This window comes from Tachyglossus aculeatus, chromosome 11 (assembly GCF_015852505.1).
Source record: "Tachyglossus aculeatus isolate mTacAcu1 chromosome 11, mTacAcu1.pri, whole genome shotgun sequence".
In the NCBI taxonomy this organism is placed as follows: Eukaryota; Metazoa; Chordata; class Mammalia; order Monotremata; family Tachyglossidae; genus Tachyglossus; species Tachyglossus aculeatus.
The window spans coordinates 59,411,860-59,437,242 of NC_052076.1; the positions used below are offsets into that span (position 1 = coordinate 59,411,860).

The 25,383-nt window shown below is 44.2% G+C and overlaps 1 protein-coding gene across 1 annotated transcript in view; it reads left to right on the forward strand.

The window, feature by feature from the left end:
• The window catches only part of PEPD (peptidase D), a 291,828-nt gene that overhangs the window by 225,156 nt on the left and 41,289 nt on the right, over positions 1 to 25,383 (forward strand). The gene's annotated exons all lie outside the window — the stretch shown is intronic.

Consider the following 25,383-nt stretch of genomic DNA (forward strand, 5'->3'; position numbering starts at 1 on the left):
TTAACTTCTCTGTGCCTCAGTTACCTCATCTGTAAAATGGTTATTAAAACTGTGAGCTCCCCGTGGGACAACCTGATCACCTTGTAACCTCCCCAGCGCTTTGAACAGTGCTTTGCACATAGTAAGCACTTAATAAATGCCATCATTATTATTATTACTTATCTGCCTCACTTATCATCTGTAACATGGGGATTAAGACTGAGCCCCATGTGGGACGTGAACTGTGTCCAACCTGATTATCTGGTATTCATTCATTCAATCAATCAATCGTACTTTTTGAGTGCTTACTGGGTGCAGAGCACTGTACTAAGCACTTGGGAAAGTACAATATAACAATAAACAGTGACATTCCCTGCCCACAATGAGTTTACTGTCTAGAGGGAGGAAGACAGACATCAATACAAAGAAAATTACTGATATGTACATAAGTGCTGTGAGGCTGGGAATTGGGGAGAGCAAAGGGAGCAAGTCAAAGCAACACAGAAGGTATCTACCTCAGCAGACTGTACAATGTCTGGTACATAGTAAGCGCTTAACAAATAACAGTTTAAGAAAATAAATGAGCTCTGCTCTTTTAAGGGGGAAATGCTATGTGAGGTCAAAAGAACAACCAGAGTCTCTCTCTATGGATTCTGTTTCCTTCTGCCTTGGAGGCTTCCTGGATTGGTTTGGGGGCCAGAGAGAAGGCTTTATCGGAGAAAAAAAACAGGCCTAGAGATGGAAATCAGGGTACATTCACCTTTGAAAATGCTTGAAATGTATCCTGTATGGCAACACCTTAATGGTGAGTGAGTTTCAGTGGTTTTGGGATTTTTTTTCTGGTATTTGTTAAGCTCTTACTATGTGCCAGGCATTGTACTACGTACTGGGATAGATATAAGGTAATCAGATTGGACGCAGTCCCTGTCCCACATAGGGCTCACAGTTTTAATCCCCATTTTACAGATGAACGAACTGAGGCACAGAGAATTTAAGTGACTTGCCCAAGGTCACACAGTAGACAAGTGGCAGAGCCAGAGCCCAGGTCCTCTGACCCCCAGGCCTGTGCTTTTTCCATGAGGACAAACACTGCTTCTGATATGATTCTTGCATGTTATTTGAATAGGAATTTAAAGCCTCAGAATCTGCTCAGGCATCTTACATATTTATTTCCCTATTTGTTCAAATAGAAAATTATTCAGAGAGGAGATGTGGAAGGGTTTGTAGAGTTAAGGGAAAGAGCAGGCAAAGTGGGAAGGGAGATTTGGTTTACTTGTACTGTCAGACAACAAACAAAATGAGCAGATTCCTCCTACCCTTCCATGCCATGAGGGCAGAGGCTCTTTTTCCTAGCAAGAGCAACTGAATGCATGAATCGTTTTAAATCCTGTGTTCACTTAGGATAACAAAAAATTGGTCTCTGGCTATTATTTATATTAATGCTGTATTCCCCTCTAGACTCTTAGCTCATTACGAGCCGGGAACTTATCTGCTAGTTCTGTTGTACTCTCCCATGCATTTAGTACGATGCTCTGCACATAGTAAGCCCTCATTAAATACCATTGATTGATTGTTAATTCCAAGTGGGACTGTTCCGTTGCCGATAACACTCAAATGGTTCCTTCTGTAGCAACATAATAGTTTTATGGAGAATGTAGTTTCATGCACCAAGGACTAATCTAGTCTCTTGATTTAATCTGTTGGCCATTTTCAACCATCACACTATGCATGTATGGTGGCTTTTCCCTCCTGCCAATTACCCAGAGTGGAGTAATACTTATGGCAGCTTGTTCCAAAGGAGGTAGCCTTGCTGATGTTTGTAATGGAGCAGCAGAATCTCCAGGTTATCTAGAATTATTGCCCATTAGTAAGATCCTTCATCCCTCTAGACCATAACCTTGTTGTGGGTTGGGAACGTCTCTGCCAACTCTGTTGTACTCTCCCAAATGCTTAGTACAGTGCTCTGCTCTTCCCACCAGATGTTTTTCCCCTTCGAAATGTTCTATCCATCTTGGCTATGTGTGTTTCATTGTCTTTAGGTGAGGAGTCAAGTTACTAAATTAAGGATAAAATGAATAATCCCAGTCCAGCAGGGAGGCCTGTTTATATGAAGAGATTCTGGGGTGGTTCTGTAGGTTGCCCAAAAAGGTTGACTAGTTACCTGCAGGTAGGGGCCAGCAACCAGCATTGCCACTCACTTTCCTGTGGTCCTGACCTTGATACTACCTTTATTGTCTTTTCCTTGTTTGTTACCACCAGGCAGGCTGGGGTTCAGAAAGTTTTCAATCACTTTGGTTTTCCATTAAATCTACACAGCCTCTGGGGGAGCTTTAAAAGCTTGATCCCATGACTCCCTAGATGTGGGGGGAACCTGCCTTGCTTTTGGGTCTTTTTCCATCTAGGTAGGTGTAGACTCCAAAGTTAGTGAAAGGCGAGAGTGTGGAGGATGGATGTGAGGCAGCATGGACAGTTTTTGATTCATATCTTTGAATTTTATGAAAAATACCCGGAGAAACATCCGATCACCTTCCACCCAATACCACTAAGCTCCACCATTGCTCCACCATTGTCTTCATTGAGTTCTGCAGCCATGGATTATCTGGAAGGGAAAAAATAATAACAATACACTGCAACTGAAAGTTAGGGGCCACGGCATGAGACCTTTGGAGCTCCCTGTTCCCTTCTATAATAGACCAGCTAATGAATGATATGGGATTGAACCTATTAGAAGCAACAGGGGAAGCGCATAGCCTAATGTTAAGAGCATACTTGGCTTGGGAATTCGAGGACTGGGGGTTCTATTCCTGGCACTGCCAGTTGCTTGCCGTGTGACTTGCTTGCCGTGTGACCTCGGACCAGTCACTTAACTTCTCTGTGCCTCAGTTTCCTCAACTGTAAAGTGGGGATTCACTACCTGTTCTCCATCCTACATAGACGGTGAGCCCCATGTGGGACAGGGACTGTGTCCAACCTGATTAATTTGTATCTACCCCAGCTCTTAGAACAGTGCATGACACAAAGTAAGCACTTAACAAATACCATAAAAAAACAGGAAATATCAAAGGCGATCCAAAACAGAGTTTTCAGGTTCCACCCAAGTTTTAAACACTGATCTCAGAAAACTCAGCAAAGAGAACCTCCATCATGTACAAAACCATGTTATTCACTTAAACTCCATGGGGGCCTCTGGGGTTCTCTTCCTTGACTTTCTGACCTAGGACTCTAATTCTGGGGGCACACTTCTGTAGCTCAGGATTGCTTTTGGGCTCCCCAGTGAGGAACCAGAGATGTTGAGCTGCTCTGTTGATAGGTCAATGTTCCCTGGGGAAAGTGAGCAGGGAAGGGAGTCGCAGGGAGGAGGTGGCGAGAATGGTTAGGCCCCCAGAGTTTAAGTGATTGGACTGAGTGACTCTTGACTGAGTCACCCGCTTAGGACAGCGCTGACGGAACAGCCCCAGCATCTGTGCTGGCATCTGCCTGCCTCAGATTCAGTGGAATAGGCGGCCACATTTTAATTTATAAAGGTCCGTGTGCTGCAGCATTTCACCCTGGCTTACTGCATCTCTCCCTGGGGAAGGTGGCTTAACTTGGCTAGGCTGGGGAAGGCCTCAGATTGCTGAACAGCCCCCGGGGTATGTGATGAATCTGTTTACCCTCCTCAGACTCCTGCTGCCACCCAAAAGCTAGGGTCTGGCCCACCCGCTGGCTGGTGGTGGAAAGCAGGCAGAAGCCTGGCATGGTCAGACGGCGGCAGTGCCATCCAGACGTGTGTTTAGTGCTGATCTGATTCAAGCTCCTCGTTCCTCATAAATGCTCAGGAGGCTTTTGGCCCTTCCAGTATTTCTGCCTGGTTTTTAACCCCTCCTGCTGTGGGGGCTGGGAGACACCCGTGGCATTTCAGGCCCGAAATCGTGGGTCAGGGAGGAAAAGGCCTCATTGGGGTAACTGGCATCAGGGAATGCTGTCCACCCATTCTTTGGGTGGCAGGAATGAGTCATGGCTAGGAGGTGGGCTTTGCTCAGGTGCCCAGGGGTCAGCCACGCTCGCATAGGTTTCCGGGACTTTCTTCTGAATGGGCTGTGAGCTGGTGATGAGCTAATTGTTCCCCATTTCATTTTCCCACTTACAAAGTGATCTGCCCAAAGCTCCTTTGGTCCAAAGAGGCTCAAAATCAGTCGCAGAGAAACTGAGCAGTACGATTTGCTCAGCTAGTTACATGTAGTAGCTACCATCAGCAGCAGGGTGGGTGTGCCCTGGTCAAATGGGAACTCCTATCTCCATGCGTTAGGCCTCAGTTTCCTCGTATGTAAAATGGGGATCAATCCTACTCCCTCCTCAATAGACTGTGAGCCCCATGAGGGACAGGGACTGTCTGACTTGATTATCTACCAAGGCACTTAGTACCATGCTGGACATATAGTAAGAACTTAAGAAATGCTACAATTATTATTACTATTTCTTATTATAAATCCAGTCCCCAAGTTTTAACTGTGATGAAGAGTACCTTTAAAGGACACATAACCACTGCCACCTCTTGGTACCACCCTGATAAATCCTTTACCAGAATTTTGCTTCCAAGGCCAAATATGGAGGTATTGATATGTATTGATGAATTGGATGCATTAGTGTCACTTGGAGTAGCATCTTTTACAAGGCTGTTTCCTTCAAAATACAGTTTAATGACCACCAGTGTGTCCAGGTCGGTAGGTACACTTGTGTCCTAAAAAGCCTGTTTCTCTCCTCTGCTAGATAAATTATTTGAAGACAGGAATCAGTCTTTTCCCTATTATGCATAACAGATAGCACCAGGCTAACGCCAGGCTCTACTCAATGTTCGTTCAGTAAACCTTAGCTTTTGGAAAAGGGGGAACTGTAAATTTGAAATCAGATGACTTTGACAATTCCCGTTCATCATCCAGATTTTCTTTAGATGTAAATTCCTATGCCTCTCTAACTGGCCTAACCCCCACTCTTAGAAAAGTTGCAACTCTGATTGAGAGGAGTAAAACATTGGAACTCTCCTGACTCCTGCATTCTTGGACTACAGCCTGTCCTCATGACTAATAGTAATCCAATCCCTGTGTCCCAGGGAGGCTGAGAACCTGCAAGATATCCCACCTCTGAGTTGTCAACAAAGCAATAACTCAGAGTGCATAGTCAGAGCCATCCCATAAATCATTAGGTTTTGATTTCAAGCATTTTCAATCCATTCCTTCCCCACAGCAGTTCCAACAGCTGCCCGAGCTGAATCGTCATTTGTCAATTTGATCTATTGACATACTGTCCGAATATAGAATTGATGAAGCAAAATGGGATTTAGAGGACCAGACCCCCAATGCTATTTCTGCAAATCGGAAACTTTATTAAACGTTCTTTTATGACCCATATTTCCTGTGTACAACAATTACCCTCTTCTGTCATCTTCTTTGGATATGGAGTGGGAAGTTTGCCCAGATTTTCTGAAGAATTGTGGGATTGAAGTCAGTTTGTGGGTGGGGAACTGGAGAGTAACTACAGAGAAATGGTTTATAGATTAAAGTTTATCTGTGGAAATGATTACTAAAGGAGGCGAGAGTTCTTACAAGAGATTTCTTAGTTTCTTGATTTATTCTCTTTATTATCAGACAGGCTCAAGGTTTAGTAGATAGTACAACTATGCCCCCTTGCCACCACTACAGGCTCATTGCTAAGTGGGGCCATGGGTAAGGTCCCTTAACTGCTCTGGGCCATTGATAAAAGTAGATCTACTCAGTCCTCTCCCTGCCTTGCCCAAGGGGATATTATGAAGCTCATACCTTTGAAAGGCCTGAAAATGTCCGTGATTATTACAAAGCTAGGCCCAAGTGTCTTCCTGCCACATTTCTGGGTGGTGTCCTGGAGCCAGTGGTTCTGGGAAGCAGCATATCCTAGTGGTTAGAATGCGGGCCTGGAAGTCAGAAGGACAGGGGGTTTAGTCCCAGCTCCACCGTTTGTCTACTTTGTGACCTTGGGCACATCATTTCACTTCTCTGTGCCTCATTCGTAAAGTGAGTTTTAAGTCTGTGAGCCTCATGTAGGGTATGAGCTGTGTCCAATGTACCTCACTGCTTAAAACAGGGCCTGGAATATAGTAAGCACTTAACCAATACCTTTAAAAAAAATTCCTTGATCTCAGCTTCATAAAAACGCATCTCTCCATCCCACATTCCCCCTCTTGCACTTGCACCAGGTTGCAGGAGCCACCACTCTAACAGATCTAATTGGTTCACGTTCAGAAACTCACTCTGAAAAATGGTCCAAGATCAATCAGAGGTATCTGTCAAGTGCTTAGCATATGCAGAGCACTGTACAAAGCACTCGGGAGAGTAAAGTACAAGAGAGTTGATGAACACGCTCCCTGCCCACAATGCCCTGACAGTCTAGATGCCTCAGAGAGGGTGAGGGAAGAACGAATCTCCCAGTACTGGAAACTCTCCAGGTGTGATGCTGGGAGGGGACTGAGCGCTTTGGAGAATACGATATAACAGAGTTGGCAGATACATTCCCTGCCCACAGAAAGCTTACATTCTAGAGAAATGTACATCTACGTCTTCCCACCCTGAACTGACCTCTAAGCTCAAAATTAAAAAAAAGTTGGTCTCCATGCCAGGGTGGGTGGTAGAACCTCTTGGGTTGGAAATGGCTGGATTGTTTTGATTTTACTTCACCTTATATTATTGTGACAACCAAATCTTTGAAAAGAAATGCCACCATTTCAGTCTGTAGTCATTTGGAAACATTTTGAGCATACTAGGCTTCTTCTTTACTGACTAAAACTGTCCTGATATTACTGTTGGTGTTATCATGTCTCACACAGAGTAACAGGATTGGAGAAGTCAGACTCTTGCTCTAGAGGCTGCATTTTTATTGGGTGGGAGGCTTATATACTAGTCCTGGACAGTGCAACAATTTCAGAACATTTTAGTCTCCATGCTACATCCCAGGAAAACATTCATTGGGTTTTTATGTTCACCACTTGGGCCAAGATACACACAATTCTGCTGATTGCACATCTAATTCCTTTTACCTTCCAAGCAAAAATAAATAAATAAGTGAATAAGTGAAATAACCCCAAATTCCTTGTGGGTGGCCAAAAAATTCTGTTCCTGAAGCTTGAGAAATGACCCCAGTGGAGCGGTAACTCGATGGAATATAAGAATGCAGCATACTGACCACAAGTCAGATCAGAGGACAAAGGGGGCATTTCAGCTATTGCCTAAGTAGCACGATTCCCCACAGACAGGGGATCGATAGAAGAAGGAAGTCTTAAGTGCAAGGCCTGTTCAGAACCAGCTGTGAAATTCACTCAGTTCTTCTGTAACCCATGTTTTCACTCCAGGTTTTGGATCAAATGCTTTTGAGGGATTGGAAACTCTTTCTGGCATCAGTCAGTGCTTTCGAACTACAAAGCAGGTTTTCCTTCAGTGCAGAATCCATCAAGATTGTAACTCAGCATCACTGGAGAAATGAGTGTATGGCCCAGCTGGGGCACACTTCGATGAAAGTTTAACATTAATAAGAATCCCTTGGTCTTTGTATAGCGCTTTTATTCCCGAAGTTCTCTCACAAGTTATTACTTATCTCATTTTTGTCTTCACGCAACCCTGTAAGGTGGGTAGAAAGGCAGGTAATATTAAGTCCATTGTGTAGGTGTGGAAACTGACGTAGAGAGTGGCTAAGTGACATGCCCAACATCACACGGCGGGCTGGTGGCAGAGTTTGGATTCGAACCCGCATCCTCTGACTTCCAGGCCAACATTTTTCCGCTACATCACGCTGCCTCCCCTAACTATAGACAACAGCCAGTTTTGCTGATGATTTACTGAATTGGGAACCATCCTGAACCTAGAGCTAGACCTGCTCCAGTCCCTGCCCACTACAAAAAGCAGCAAGGTTTAGTGGAAAGAGCAAGGGCCTGGGAGTCCCTTCTCTACCACTTTCCTGCTAGGGGACCTTGGGCAAGTCACTTCACTTCTCTGGGCTTCAGTTCCCTCATCTGTAAAGTGGGGATTAGGACTGTTAGCCCCGTGTGGGAAATGAACTGTGCCCAACCTGATTAGCTTGTGTCCTCCCCAGCACTTAGTACAGCACCTGGTACATAGTAAGCACTTATCAAATACCATTTTAAAAAATACATTCTAGACATCCTTGGCATGCTGGCTTATTTCCAAAACTATCACTGGGTAAGAAGAGTCAAGTTGCAGGATCTTTAGCTGTCAGAGGTTGGTGGGACTGACACTGGGGTGCGATAGTTAGATAGCTGTACTTACCTCCATCTTGGGCCATGAGGCAGTCTGACCTCGAGTCCATTTCCTCAGGGGGCCGGATGCATGCCTTCTGATGATAGCGAGCACAAAGGTGAGAGTGCTTCACCCAGGGCTGGATGGATAAGGCCTTGGTTGGTTTTACCTGTATCAGGCTAGAATGTATGTCACAAGACTCTTAGAAAAGGACAAATTACACTTATTAGTAACTGTGGTATTTAAGTGCTTACTAGGTTCCATACACTGTCCTAAGTAGTGGAGTAGGTATAAGTTAATCGGGTCAGATACAGAACAGTAGTCGTGTGTGAACGGCCAAGAAAAGAATTCTTACTTTAATAAACCATGAGGTACCCAGCATTAATTTTTGTTCATTTGAAAACTTGTTACATCAAAACTACTTCTTTTAAGGAGAACACATAAAAACAAATATTCTTTTTTAAAGTTCCTGAAATGAAAAAAAGTTATTATTGAGATTTAGATTTGCACCCAGATGCCACATCTGACTCCATGAGCAGTTCCATCATTATTTCCTCCTATGTATCAGTATTAACTTCATGTTCCAAAAGTGATTCTTTGGAGAATCACATCAGTGCTGGGCAGGTCACCTGGGAGAAGGGAAGCAGAGTGGCCTAGTAGAAAGATCATGGGCCTGGGAGTCAGAGGATCTGGGCTCTAATCCCAGCTCTTCCAATTGCTTGCTTGCTGTGTGGCCTTGTGTGAATCACTTAACTTCTCTGTGCTTCAGTTTCCTCAACTGTAGAATGCAAATTAAATGCCTGTTCTCCCTTTTACTAAGACTGTGAACCCCATGCAGGACAGGGACTGTGTTCGTCCTAATTCACATGTACCCACCCCAGCATTTAGAACAGTGTTTGACACATAGTAAGTGCTTAGACACCACAATTATTATTATTCTGCAATTATTATTATTACTATTAAGGGAGGCCCATAGTACTCTACTCCCAAGTGGCTGCTTTAAATTGAGCCGAAGTAGGAGAAACCATAAACAAGGCAGAAGAAACATTTTAAAGACAGTGAAGGAAAGTCTTATACAATGTCAACATGGCTCAGGACAGTCGAGAGGTTCTGGGACATGGCATGACTCTTGTCATAATAATAATAATAATAATTGTGGTATTTGTTCAGTGCTTACTTTGTGCTTGGTACTGTACTAAGTGCTGGGCTAGATACAAGATACTCGGGTTGGATATGGTCCCTTTCCCATATAGGGCTCCCAGTCTCAATCCCCATTTTACAGGTAAGGTAACTGAGACACAGAGAAGTTAAGTGACTTGCTTAAGGTCACACAGCAGACAAATGATGGTGCTGGGTTTAGAACCCAGGTCCTTCTGACTCCCAGGCCTGTGCGCTGTCCACTAGGCCACTTTGCCTTGACTGCGTGGCCTAGTGCTCTCTTGCAGAGAGCAGAGACTTGGAGGAATCATGACCCCAGAAGGTAGAATCACATACAATGGTAGAAACTACAGGTGACCAAAAATAACACAGCAGCAATGAACTTTCTGGGATTTTGTTAAGTGCTTCCCATATGCCAGACACTGTACTAAGTGCTGGGGTATGTACAAGCTAATCAATCAACCGTATTTATTGAGCGCTTACTGTGTGCAGAGCACTGTACTAAGCACTTGGGAAGTACAAGTTGGCAACATATGGAGACGGTCCCTACCCAACAGTGGGCTCACAGTCTAGAAGGGGGAGACAGAGAACAAAACCAAACATATTAACAAAATAGAATAAATAGAATAGATATGTACAAGTAAAATAAATAGAGTAATAAATGTGTACAAACATATACAGGTGCTGTGGGGAAGGGAAGGAGGTAAGACGAGGGGATGAGCCCACTGCTGGGTAGGGACTGTCTCTATATGTTGCCAACTTGTACTTCCCAAGCGCTTAGTACAGTGCTGTGCACACAGTAAGCGCTCAATAAATATGATTGATTGAGGGGGCTCAGTCTGGGAAGGCCTCCTGGAGGAGGTGAGCTCTCAGTAGGGCCTTGAAGGGAGGAAGAGAGCTAGCTTGGCGGATGGGCAGAGGGAGGGCATTCCAGGCCAGGGGGATGACGTGGGCCGGGGACACAGATTGGATTGGACACAGTTTGGACACGGATCAGATTGGACACAGTTAATGCCCCACGTGGGGCTCACAGTCTTAATCCCCATTTTACAGATGAGGTAACTGAGGCATAGAGAAGTGAAGTGGCTTGCCCAAGGTCACACAGCAGATAAGTGGTGGAGCTGGGATTAGAACCCAGGTTCTTCTGACTCCTAGGCGTGTGCTCTACCTGCTAGGCCATGCTGTTTTTCATGGCACACTGGGTAGAAGGGAGTGCGGGCTTTGTAGCTCCACTCAGGTATGTGGTTAAAATCTTCCTCCCAGTAGCATTTTCACACCTCAAGAATGTGTGTGTGTGTATGAAATTAGACTCAAGGGAACTATTGAATATCTATCTCAGTGGTCTGTTTCCTCCTGTAAAGTTGCTATTTGAGGCATTTCAACACACCATTTCTCAAAACTGGCTTGATTTCATCTTGTGTGGATCAAGCAGTGAAAGCAGAAATGTCACCCAGTGATGATGTGGGTGACCCAATAATTATCTACCATTTTGGTTTTTAGGTTTGAAATGGTGAGACATGAGAACTATTTTTTTCTTTATTTAATCTCTGTAATATGGACTGTAAAATGCAAGGGATGACTGAAGCTTAGATATTAAGGCACAGGATTTTGAAAGTAGAAGTTAGCTCATTGATGTACAATGTCCTGGCCTTGGTTTAAGCATCCCACGTGAACAACCTGTGAGAGCTGACTAAAATCAGTATCTTGAATTCTGTCACTGAGTTTGTCAGATGGCTAAATGCTACTTTTAAAAAACACATCCTGCAGATGGGCTGCACTGGAAAGAGAAAGTAGAGGAATCATTTTAGACCATCCTTGGAATCTCGACTTTCTGGAAAATCTGGGTGTTTTTAATGATTTGTTCAAATGAATAGCACACCCTGTAATGCAACTATTTAATGTGATTGTCTGATTTAAGGGGACCCATGAAAAAATATATGGAGTTTTATAATCACACCTGCCAGGGCTTCCATGAGATAAAAGCACTATTAACTGACTCACCCTTTCTAGTTGGGACTAGTTGGAGCAACGGAGTGTGGGTGTGGGGTGTTTTTTTTGTTTTGTTTTGGAGTTTTTTTGAGGGTATTTTTTTTTCCTTGATGAGAGGTCAAAGTTGCATCCAAAAAAATGTAAAGCTATCGTCTCCATACTGAGACTCACAGAATGTTTTCATCGCTCTCCAAAACTGCATTTTTCCAGCTTACCATTCATGTGCTCTTGGCAACTTTGCTGAGGAAGGGTCTCCCAATCAGTGGATCAAAGCCAAATTCATCTTTGCTTTGCTGGAGCACTCAATTGTAGAGTGTAGGGCTTGGCAAGGTAGAGCGCGCACCCTCCTGTAAGACTGTTTTCCCCCTCTCCCCCTCCTTGTGGGCAGGGAACATGTCTATCATACTCTCCCAAGTACTTAGTGCAGTGCTTTGCACATAGTAAGTGCTCAGTAGATAGCATGGATTGATTGCTTGGCCTTTTGGTAGGCTGAAACTTCACTCATCCGTAAGGCGTTTACCCGTGCCAGTTGGATTCCTGTTTGACACCCTCTAGGATAAGTGCTTGGGGATCCTTCCCAGAAAGAGGACCCCCAGTTTGCTGGGAAAGACCTACGAGTCTGCAGCCTTCCAATCTCCTGGGGTGGGGGTGGGAGGGCGGGATTTTAACACCTCTTCCAGTAAGGTCCCTTGTCCTGCGTTCAAATCAAATGACCTCTTTGTCTAGCAAACCGTTCCCGAGGAATAGCTATATGAGGCCAGCATGGCAGGCTTTCAACCCCCTATCTCTCCATTTATATGATTTAATAGGCTCAGAGATCCCAAGTCCCCATTGAAACTGCAATTGCTGTCAGACGTGAGTTGGGCAGCTGAGGATGTTTTTTGATTGATGCCGATGTTTGTTTCAATAAACTTTAAGAAATACAAACTGTTCCAAATAGGCTCAGAAGTTGTTCTAAGCTATTCATTTGACCAACTTGTGCAGACTGTAAAAAGAGGCATGGATCCGGGGGAAATGAAATGTTCTAATTGCCCTTATTTCCAGAGTGAGAGATTGTTTCTCTCCTGCCCTCCCTCCCAATTTAGTCTTTCTAACAAAGAAAGATGGGGATTTAAGGTGTAGAAAAATCTGTCAGTGAATTGTTCTCATCATTTCTTCATTTACTGAGTGCCTACTATGTTGTATTGTACTCTCCCAAGTGCTTAGTACAGTGCTCTGCACGTAAGTGCTAAATAAACCCAATTGATTGATTGGTGTTCAGAGTACATCTGACCATCACCTTGCTGTGGCAAAGATGAAACAGCCAGAAACAGGGGAATGCTTGCTGGTTGAGGCTGCCCCATCAGCAGTGAAGATTTCTGACTGAAGAACCATCAAGGGCGTTTTTCTTGGTTGCCAGCCTCAGCAGGAACCCTGAAATTAGTAGTAGCAGTAGAGGTGGTATTAATAAGTGCTTACCATGTGCCAAGCTCTGTACTAAGCCCCAGGAGGGAATTCTCAGGTGGGAATTAAGCATGGTCCCTTGGGGACTTATAATGTAAGAGTTTAAGTGAGGAGAAGGGAGTGGACATAGACCCATCAGGAGTGATGAACCATTAAAACAAAATGCAGATGAATTCACAAGATAGGCTCAAAGGCTCAGCACAGATGGAGGAGTCCGAGAGTGCATGGGAAGAGCTTTAATCCCTGGCCAGGTGGGCACCAAGCATGTTGGGAACACGGACCCTCAGTTGTGGTGGGGAGGTGATAGTTGCCATGGTTGGTTTTCCTGGTGGTGAGGGAGGGGGTCTGTGAGCCTGCCCGGCGTAGTAGATAGAGCATGGGCCTGAGAGTCAGAAGGTCATGCGTTCTAATCCCACTTCACCACTTGTCTGCTGTGTGACCTGGGGCAAATCACTTCTCTGTGCCTCAGTTACCTCATCTGTAAAATGGGGATTAAGACTGTGAGTCCCACATGGGACAAGGGACTATGTCAAACTCGATTTGCTTGCATCCACCCCAGAGCTTAGTACAGTGCATGGCACATAGTAAGCACCTAACAAATACCATAATCCTTATTATTATTAATTATTATGCCAGTGGTAGGAGGGAAGGTGGTGTTACCACAGTGCTTTTCTCAGTGGCGATGGAAGAGGAAGATAACTGGCTAATGAGGGTGATGGAGACCACGGCAGCTACCCTGGAAACGGCCCAGCATCAGCTCTGTACTGTGATCGCCTTGACCGCCAATGGATTTTGTAGTTAAAATTCTTGCATTCACATCGCAACATGCTGCACCCCTTCCTGCCTTACTTGCTCATTGCTCTCTGAGCCCCAGTCAGGGCATCTACACCAACCTATAGCACGGCAAGCAGTTCCTAAGTGTAGGTTCTTGGACCTGAAGTCTGTAAGCCAAGCTTGCCCATGTACTCATTGAGAGACTCCAGCACTGTAAGATGCTGGGGAATATAATATAGTGGAAGTGAGAGGGAGCCATGACTCATCATGAATCAACAGGGGAGATGAGCAAACAGGAAAGACTTGAAGCTGAAAGGACTCTCATGAGGTCCCACAATCCCGTGCCCTGGCTTTTTGCAGGATTGCATTTACTAAACCATCCCTTGGTAGATTAAGATGCAGTGTGGTTTAGTGGATAGAGCAGGAGCCTGGGAGTGAGAAGGACCTGGGTTTTAATCCCAGCTCTGCCACGTGTCTGCTGTGTGACCTTGGACAAGTCACTTCATTTCTCTGGGCCTCGGTTACCTCATCTGTAACTGGGGATTAAGAGTGTGAGCCCCATGTGGGACAGGGACTGTGTCCAACCTAATTTACTTGTATTTATTCCAGTGCTTAGAATAGAGCTTGACATATATAAGCACTTAACAAGTACCATTTTCATTATTATTATCAATGCTTTCCAGGCAACATCAGTTTTTGGCACAGTTGGTTTCTTGTGTTTCAGAACTTGATTTCAGACCTTCACAGAAATGCATGCTGATGCAGAAACACTAAGGTCGCCCATGATGATAAGAAAGTTTTTTTTTAAGCAGGTTGGGTTCTGTATCTAGCAGAAACCCCCATGGGCACAGGATCTGCTACTGAGCGCCAGGTTCTCTGTGTGATATTGGACCGAGAGTAGAATCCATTCTGTTAGAAACGGGGAAAGAAATCCAAAGAAAACACTTTTTTGCACAAAAGAAACATTGTGAAATGGCATCAGAATCACCCTCTGCATCTTCTGTTGCTGTTCTTCACAAGATAAGCATATTGAAATGTGCTACTTGCTCGGCCTGTGCCAACACCTCATTTTTCATTGAAGGCTCATTGATGATTTGGTTCAGAATTGAACACTGTCAGTTGTCCAGAGTTGTGCTGCACGTCAGTGAATTCGTAAATTTCACTGCGTGCATTATGAGAATTTCTTCTTGGGGATTGAAAAAAGTGAAATCAAACATTTTGATGTGCTCTAAACATAGCATATAATGCTCTGTGGAGAGGTGGGCTTGCCCCCAAGACACCATGTTTTTAGTCAGAATAATGAAGATTGTGCTTGTTGGGCTGGCTGGACTTTCTGATGCCAAAAATATTTTTTTGCTTAAAATCTATATGCTAAAGTTACTGTATTAGGGAAAGCGAGGAGCTGAAGGATTTTTGGCTTGTTGGATACTGGGCTCCATTTCCAGAAATATATAATCCGTAATAAAGAGGTCACCCCTCTTCTGTGATAAATTGCAGTCAAAATACCAGGAATTTACCAGACGAACTGCACAGGGAGGAATGTTTTTTGGATAGGATTTTCTGGTAGAGACTCACTGCTTTGTAGCCAAAATCTGTGTAGGTGTTATGCACCCATCTGAGATCAGCAGGATCTGCACTGTATAGATGGAAATAATTTTTTTTATGTATGGTTGGGGAAGCAGCGTGGCCTAGTGAATAAAGCATGGGTCTGAGAGTCAGAAGGACCTGAGTTCTAATCTTGACTCCACCACTTGCCTGCTGTGTGACCTTGGACAAGTCACTTAATTTCTCTGGGCCTGCTACTTCATCTGTAAAATAGGGATTAAAACTGTGAACCCTGTGTGGGACATGAACTGTGCCCAACCCGATTAGCTAGTGTCTTCCCCAGCACTTAGTACAGTGCCTGGTACACAGTTAGCACTTAACAACTACTATTAAAAAAACACAGTTTTCAGATCACAAACCACCCTGCATCCTAGCTACCTAGGAACTTTTGATCCCAGTGCATCCATTCATTGGTCAGGTGAGATTTCAGGCCTTAGAACTCACTCAGTTGTATTTATTGAGCACTTACTGTTTGCAGAGCACTGTACTAAGCACTTGGAAAGTACAATTCAGCAATAAAGAGAGACAATCCCTGCCCACACCAGGCTTACAGTCTAGAAACCCATTGCCACTACTCCCTTGGGACCAGGCAGAAGAACAGGGGATGGAGGCTTCTGAATTCCAGGGCTGAGGGGTTTCCCCCTTTGCCTTGCCTGCCTTTGAGGTGAAAGCCAAGCCGCACTTCCACAGAACAGCAATGGGGAGAAAAGCAGAGTCTCCAAAGTCCCAGCGCCATAGAGGCTGCAAGGATCCTCAGTACATCAGGCCACCTCCCCCCTTCTCTTGGTCATTTCAGGGGCCACAACTACCCACCCATCCTGTAGAAACCTGGGGAGGTTCTGGCATTGTGTAACCAAACACCTCTGGCCTGGTCCTGGGGGGGACCAAAGGACTGTCCCTTCCAACCTGTTTCTACAATTGATATTTTTATTGTTGAATATTTACTTGTTGTCTTTTGGGGTTTTTTTCTAATGGTATTTAAGTGCTCACTATGTGTGAAGCACTGTTCTAAACACTGAGGGTAGATTAAAGTTAATCAAGTCCCTGTCCCACCTGGGACTCACAATCTAAGTAGGAGGGAGAACAGGCATTTAATCCCCATCTTACAGTTGAGGAAACTGAGACACAGAAAAGTTAAGTGACTTACCCAAACAGCAGGCAATTGGCAAAACTGGGAATAGAACACAACATCCCTAGGAAAGCCGGTCATCCCATCTTCTGGCCAGCCAGTTCAGCTCTTCCAGGGGGAGGGAGAGCAGGTATTTAGTCTCCATTTTACACCTTTTCCATGGTCACAGAGCAGACAGATGGTGGAGCAGAGATTAGAATCCAGGTCCTCTGACTCCTAGACACATGCTCTTTCCATGAGGCCATTTTGTGTCCCTGAATTGCAACATAATCAATCAATTGTATTTATTGAGCACTTACTGTGTGCAGAGCAGTGTACTAAGCACTAAGTACAATATAACAGAGTTGGTCAATATGTTCCCTGCCCACAACTATGAGAAACAGCATGGCCCTAATGGATAGAGCATGAGCCTGGAAATCAAAGGGACCTGGGTTCTAATCTCAGCTCTGCCACTTTGTTGTGTGACCTTGGGCAAGTCACTTAACTCCCATGCTTCAGTTTCCTCATCTGTAAAATGGAGGTTAAGACTGTGAGTCCAATGTGCCTGGCACATAGTAAGTGCTTAACAAATACCACTATCATTATTATTATTATTGGAAGCAGCACGGCATAGTGGACTGTAACTGGGGATTAAGAGCGTGAGCCCCATGTGGGACAGAAGGTCATGGGTTCTAATCCTGGCTCCACCATTTGTCTGCTGTGAGACCTTGGGGAAGTCACTTAACTTCTGTGCCTCAATTACCTCATGGGGATATGGACTGTGTCCAATCTGATTTGCTTGTATCCACCCCAGCACTTAGTACAATGCCTAGCATTGTAAGAGCTTAACAAATGCCATTATTATTATTATCAAATCTACCAACTCTGGCTGATGAGTGAGATTATTAGCACCATGTTAATGATGATTGAGGTATTTGCTAAGGGGTTACTATGTTTTAAGCATTTTTATAAGCACTGGGGTAGAGTCAAGCTAATTAGATGAGGCATAGTGCGTGTGCCACCTGGTACTCACAGTCTGAGCAGGAGGGAGAACAGGTATTTAATTCCCACTTTACAGTAGAGGAAACCAAGGCACAGGGAAACGAATTTCCCTAGGTCATGTAGCAGGCTAGTGTCAATATCAGAATTAGAACCCAGATCCTCCAATTCTCAGGCCTGGACTCTTTCCACTTAGGCTATGTTGCTTCTCTCCAAGACGATTCTGGCAAGTTCTGTGAAATTTTTGCAACCTTTCAGGAGTTTTGCTCTGTGTAGATTTAGTCCCTTATATATTTGAAGGGTTTGAGCAAACCATAGGTGAGCAACAGCCTGCTCCCAGGAATCCTACAGCAATCGATAATTTCTCTCTGTGAAATGGAGCTAAATGCTGTTGGCCCACTGTCAAACAATGTATAAGTGGAAAGGGATAAAATTGAATCAAGAAGGCAGCTGTTACCTTTGGGAGACTGTCACTGTAGCATCCAAAGGCATTAAGGTTCATGCCAAATGGAAGTTGATGTGCATGATATAAAAGTACAGGCATGTATTAATCAGAAATGTCACATCTGCCATTTGAACTGTTCCAACAGGGTCGCCTACATGCCGTTCTTAAAACCGCAAACAAGTCCTAGATCACAGTTAATCTGCCAGGATCAGGACAGTGCAGCTTTGCTGGCCAGGTCATGGATATCAATTGTAATGCCCAAGGAATTCTTATGTTAGGATCTGAAATGTGGGACCTTCTGCTGGAGGGCAAAAGAAATATAGAAGTAACAGTGAAGTGGGACCTAGAACCAGACAATATTAGGTACAACATGAGAGGCAAGGTACCCACCCACCCAGTTTAGCCAGGACAAGACCGATTTTGGAACTGTGCATACTACTCTAAAATTACCCAGGACCACACACCAAAATCTGGCACTCACCTGCATAAACCAGCAAATATTCCTAGGAAGGCTCTGATTGCCATGCCAAAGTCCTAAAAGCCCACAGTTCCCCTCTGCCTCCCCATCTCTGTCCATCTCCCCCCGCCATCAATTTTTCTTTCTCTCCCTCCAAGCTCCTTAGGCCCAGTGGTGACCCTGGCAGCGGGGTTTCAAATTGGACTGGGGGACTCACCTGAGCCCAGCTCTGTTCCGGGACAGCTGCTTGGGGAATTGTGATTGATCATTGCCCAGGATTCTGAGGCCACTGCTGTTGTGTGCAGGTCAGGCTGTCCAGCAGAACCACAAAGACTGGGTATTTGTAAGCATGCCCAGTTTGCTGCTTTGGACCCATCACCATGCTCATGGAGGGCCACAGGTCTGAACTGGCAACTATTTCCCCACTATTGTCAGTTACTTCCTGAATATAAGAAAGGAGAGTGTCCAGTCTTCCTCTTTAGGATAAGAGGTGCGCACAACAGTTCTAGAATGAATGACCCAGTGACGTTTCTAGATGATATAGGATCTAAGGCCTCTGGACCACGTGTGGGTGAGGGAGACCAAGAGCACAGGTTGGGAAATTGGAGGATAGTGGAGAGGGAAAAGTTGACGGATGCAGAGAGAGAAAGGCAGATGAAGGAACACCATGTGCTATGTAGCAGGATAATGAACTCTGGGCAAGGAAGGGAAAGAGACCTTCCTTTGGTCTAAGGTAGTGAGTGACTTGATTAGGCTCTTTCTAATTTGGTAGACTCTTTCTGGTTGAACTAGCTGGGTGAGTTAGCCAGAAGCCTGGCCTGAGAGGAGACAGGAAGAGCGTGAGACAGGAAACAGCTGACTTTGAGACATTAATCAATCAGTCAATTGATGGCATTTATTAGATGCTTATTGTATGCAGAGCACTGTACTAAGCACTTGGGAGAGTACAACAGAGTTGGTAAACATGTTCCTGCCCACAACAAATTTATTGTAGAGAGGGAAAGTGGTGCATTGTGGAAACTCTTAAAAAAAGAAATGGAAAAGTTTGAGGAAGAGAGATGGAGAAATGTGGATTCTTGGGGTGGGACAGGGTTATGACCGTGAGAGTGGAGGTGAAAATGTGAGAAAGAAAAGTAACAATCCAGTGAGGGGTTTGGGGGTTTGTTTTGGTTTTTTATATATTCTATTTGGAAGCAGAAGTGAGGCATTCTGTTCATCACTGAAAACGTAGCTGGACCCTCTAGGGGTCAGATTTAGATAAGTGAATGCCTAGGCCATCAAAGACATGGTTGTCTCTCAGTTTTTTGACTATCTCCAAGAATGCTGACTCTGACCGTCAAGATATTCTTTCCAAGCTCTCTACTGCACTTTAAGCCCATTTGCTCTTGCTCAGTCCTCTGTGAAAGTTAAAGGGGGATCTCAAAAGTGTAGGAAAGGAAGACTGGATTAGAAAGTAAAAAAAAGGAAGTAACCAAATATGCAGGATTAATTATCTCCAGATAAATTAATCTAGAAAGGAACCATAGAGAGGAGCGAACAAGAGACTTATGGAAAGATGACATTGTTAAAGTAGATGCTACTAAGGAGAGCCAATAGTGAAGCATTATCTCTAAAAGTGATGAGAGACTATTTAGTTTTGTTCAAAAGTAATAAGATGACTACAAAGAGATAGTAACTGCTTTGTATTATATTCTTAGTGAGAAATAAGTGTTCTGCCCCCAAGAGAATTTGAGTAAACCCAGGGCATTCTGAACAGTTTTAAACTGATCTGAGCAACCATCAATTTAAAAAGAAAATGAATTTGCACTTAAAACGTGTCGATTTGAAATGGCATGTAACTCTTCCTTGCCTATATGGTAACTTGTCACAACAGACCTGTTCTAACAAAAATATTTTTTTTTTCAATTTCCACATGAACCTATATGTTCTTTACTTAGTTGCTTTACTGTTCATAGCCAAGCGATCAGGATCTTGCTTGCATCCTTTTCTGGGGTCAGAGTTACTTAGGAGAAGCTTATCCTGGCTCATATATTTTGGGCCCTACAAAGAATCAATCAATCGTATTTACTGAACACTTACTGTCTGCAGAGCAATGTAGTAAGCATTTGGGAGGGTGCAGTATCACAGTGGACATGTTCCCTGCCCTCAAGGAGCTTACAGTCTAAAGGGAAATTTTCCTAACCCTTCAACAACCTAAGACTGGTATTTACCCCTAAGATTATTATAATATTATTGGCTTTCTGCTGGGCATAAAGGTAAATATTTTGTTCTTCAGGGCAAGGGAGAAAATTGTTTCTCTTGAGCATGCCAGGATATGGCTCTGGTGAGGCTTTTTCCTGGGGAGGCTCGGTGGAGGTCAAATAGGACATGATCACTTTCAGAATTGAGAGGAATGTCAGCAATTCTGAAAAAGATATTTTTAAAATTTACTACTTTTTGCATTTGAGAGATGTCTTCTGACAGCTGGTTATGGGTCTGAGAAATTTAGTTGTGCTCCAGGGGCTTGCTTCCTGAGACATAATTGCATAGCCTGTCTGCATTTTAGTGCCATGAGCTGGGGAAATCAGACCTTTCACCCTCCTCTGTAGCCACCCAGAGATTAAATGTAACCCTAACACAATTGGGGAAGAAATTAGCATAACCTTACCACAGTTTGTTTTCTCTTATTTATTTGGGTTGTGACATCCACCCTGGCAAAACTTAAACGGCCAAATTGTTCGCGGTTTAATCATTTTCACAATTAGAACCACAAAAAAAAAAGCCCTTCAACCCAGCAGCCAAGATATTAGCAAGACCTTTTAGAGGAAGTGTTTCAAACAGAAGTAGTTCAATCAGGAAGAAGCAGTCCAAGTTCAGGGAGTGGTGGTATACTTTAGCTTGCAGCATTGGGTGGCATGGACAGAATTCCAGTAAGAAACTGAGATGGATAAGAGTAAGAAGGAAATTCAACCAGAACATCACCATTTTCTGAATGATTTATATCTCTGATTTACAAGTACTCTCATTAGAATGTCAAAGCACAACAAATTAAGGGTTTTGTGAGGATCTCTCCTATTGATGCTGGGCAGATTTAGTTGCCCAGATAATGGAATTAAATGTTTTTGAGGCTCTGGTCTCACATAATTTCCTCCCTCTTTATAATATACCCCTTTTTATACTACCATAAGTGCTTGACTCAGAAGAAAAGTCCAGTGAGAAGAGAGAGAGAATGAGAGAGAGAGAGGTTGACAGAGATTGTGGCATAAAACAGAACCATTGAGACCTTTAGTGTTCACTTTGATGGTAGGAAAGTTTGTAATGCTTTTGGAGAAGGGTGTTGTAAAACTTAAAATGACTCTCCCCTTAAATTATTAGGAATTAATTGCTCGACATTTTTCCAAGCCAGCTGTTGGAAAAAATACCAAATCCATTCACATTTTTACTAAGGCTGCAGAATAGCCAATGTGGCACAGCTTCCGTGCGTTCTCACCGAGCATAGTTGAAAGCACTTTAACCTACTGACAGGGAAGGGGAAGCATTCCTTACTGAGGAAAGATAGCAGTAGAGTAAGAAGCTGGGCTCTTTTACCCTGCCACAGGTCTAGCATTGTAGTTAAAATGTATAGAGCATAGGGAAAAGGCTTAGTGGATCGGGGAGCGGGGTGGGGGGGTTGTTTTTTTTTTTCTATGTTTTTTGTTAAGCATTTACTATGTGTCAAACATTGTTCTAAGTGCTGTAGTAGATACAAATTAATTTGTTCAATTCATTCAATCATATTTATTGAGCCCTGTGTGCAGAGCACTGTACTAAGTGCTTGGGAGAGTACATTATAACGAAAAATAGACACATTCCCTTCCCACAATGAGCTGGACAAAGTCCCTGTCCCAGATGGGGCTCACAGTCTAAATAGGAGGGAGAACAGGAGAACTGAGGCACAGGGAAGTTAAGTGACTTGCCCAATGTCACACAGCAAGTATTTGGCAAAGCTGGGATTAGAACCCACGTCCTCTGACTCCCAGGCCTGTGCTCTTTTCACTAGGCCACGCTGCTTCCCTTTAACCAAAACATATGTTAGATGGCAGCTGCCCAATCAGGACTCAGTGATCCCTGATCTCTGGTTGGAAAGGGGAGCCCGGTCAACAGACCTATATTGCACAGTATCTTGCTTGGCAGTGAATTAGGAGCCCAGCAGACACCTCATCAGCAGATTCTGCTCGGCGCAGACTTCCCTTGATCCTCACTTCCAAAAGTCCAAGGACACTAAGAACTCACTTTCTGAGCCTGATCTGGATAGGAAGGCTGGCGGGTTTAGAAGCAGGGTTAGGGATTAGAAATGAGCTCACCTTTCTTCTGCACAGGAAGGCCCCCTGACCCCTTGGCCACCTCACTCTTGTCCCCCACACCTGTCCACCATTAACAAATAGCACATAAGCTGTTTTTCTGCTGGGCTGGAGGCTGTGATCTTGGAGGGATAGGGGGATTCTTATTTCAGCAGTCCCACCTGCTGTTTTAAACCCAGCACCTCACTTAGAAATAAATCCCCAGTGTCTTTTTCTGGCATAAAACCACTTTAGAAAAGAACAGTCTCTGCGGCAAGGCTCTGCAGCCTTAGCTCTGTCACTGTGGGGATTGTGTGGGCATAAAATGTAGTCGAGAAATTGAAAGAAATTAGTCTTCTCCCATAGGGCAGTGCCACCCAGCCCCTTCCCCAACCCCAGTCTGAGTGATTGCATCTCCCACTGTCCAACTGTTGGAAGGATCACAGATCTGAAGGTACTTGAAAACTCAGAGTCAGAAGCCATGGTGGGAGGAGGCGAGGGTGGTGAAGACTGGCAAATCTCTGAAGATTCCTTACAAAGCACAGCAGGGACTGAAGGAATCAGGAAGTTAGGAGAGTTCTGCAAAGTTGATGGTGTCTCAGAATTCCCATCACTCTAGTATGCAAGCAGCACAGAAGTTGGGACAGTCCAAGAATCAGAAGTTCCTGGGTTTTACTCCCACCGGTCCCTGCAGTGGACCTACTTTGGTCCAGTTCTAGAATACTTGAACTTCGGTTTCCCCATTTGCATTTGGGCGACCAGGCAGCCCAGCTTTGGGGCAAATCTTGTAAGCTCCTTGTGGGCAAAGATCAATAAATGTGATTGATTGATTGATTGCTGCATAGGTAAGTGATTCCCTGGAAACACTGATGAGAGAGAGAGAGAGAGAGAGAGAGAGAGACCCATGCCACCCCTTGTTCACAGGTTCAGATCATTTAGTTGGGAAAGTGGTCCCCAGGCCACAGGAAGGAAAACACTGGAAGATGCAGAAGGGAAGTCATGTGTCCACCTGAGCTCCTTTTGGGGTGAAATAGAGATGGTGTCTTGCTCCCTGGAAAGTTGGCAGAGGAAGAAGGTGAGTTCACTTGATACTTACTGAGCAGGAAGCATAGCTGCAGTAATCAAGCTCAGAACCTGAGAGGAACAAAGCACCCACACAGTGGGCAACCTTTGGAAGCCAAGGTGGATGGAATGTGGAAAAAAAGAAACTGTTCCAAAGTATCTGGGCATGTAATTGCCTTTGAATTCACGTTCACTCTTTGATGTTTCCAATGCTTACACTCATCTGGTTTGTACCCACCATAGTAGTAGTGGTGGGAAGTAGGGGAAGCAGCATGGTGCAGGGTATAGAGCACCAGTCTGGGAGTCAGGAGGTTATGAATTCTAGTCCTGGCTCCACCACTTGTCTACTGTGTGACCTTGGTTAAGTAACTTGACTTCTCTGGGTCTCAGTTACCTCATCTGTAAAATAAGGATTGAGACTGTGAGCTGCACATGGGTCAGGGACTGTGTCCAACCCAATTTGCTTGTATCCACCCCAGCGCTTAGTATAGTGGCTGGCACATAATAAATGTTTAACAAATACCATAATTATTATTAGCGTTAGTAATGCTTTGCACTAAGCACTGGGAAAGAACACACAGACGAGACTTCTTTTAAATGATAGTAATAATAATAATGATATTTGTTAAGCACTTACTATGTGTCCAAACACTGTTCGAAGCCCTGGTATAGATACAAGGTTATCAGTTTGGATCCCGTCCCTCACCCCCAGGGGGCTCAGAAACCTTAGAGAAACAAAGCAACCACACAGTAGGCAACCTTTGGAAGCCAAGATGGATGGAGTGTGGGAGAAAAAGAAACTGTGCCAAAGCATCTGGGCAGGTAATGGCTTTTGAATTCACATGCCCTCTTTGATGTTTCCAGTGCTTACACTCCTCTGGTTTGCACCCATCATAGTAGGAGTGGTGGAAAGTAGGAATGGTGACCATGGCATTATAGGTGATGGTCCTGGCATTTGCCACTGTGGCGAAGGAGGAGGGGCACAGGGAGAAGAGTTGTGCCACAAGCATGTTATCAGCCAAATCCAGACCTGTTCACACCTCAAGTAACTGGATCTTTCAGAGCAAAGCAGAATTTTCTGCTAGATGACTGGTGATGAAGAACCCAAGCAATCAATAGCTTCCTCTAGGTAGAGCACTGGACTGAGTGCTTGGGAGAGAACAGTAGAGTTAGAAGGCATAATCCCTGACCTCGAGGAGCTAAATAAATTATGCCTACAGAGTTTTATGCCAAATTTGTATTTCAACCCCTGGTGAGTTTCTCATTTACCATCCTCTTCTGTTGAGTGGTTGTGTTTGGGGGAAAAAAAACAGGTGTTTGTAGCATATGATCAAACCTTATCTCCAGTGTGAGGATATCATATCTGAGAGTGACAACCTTTGCTTTTTGAACCCATAAGCTGCCATTTCACTCAGAAGGTTTAAATTTTCCCATTGGTTCTTCTCACTCACACCAACAATGACTGTATTATATTTTGAATCACCTTGGAAAACCATAAATACAAGTCCTATCATTTATCTCCAGGCAAGATATTCTCCTGAGAATATTCTCACTTCCTCAAGACTGAATATCCAGAATTACTGATTTTACTTGTTACTTTCCCATGAATCTTGTGTAGACTTGGGCAAATTTAGAGTTTTCACTATTTTCATTTTGTGTTCATACCCATTCGATTGTGAGTCCCCTCAGGGTAGGTATCATGCCTTCTTCCTCTATTGTACTCTCCCCATTGCTTAGGACTCTGCTCTGCATTTAGTTGATCAACTAATCTGTAGTACTAATTGAGCACTTACTGTGCAGAGCACTAT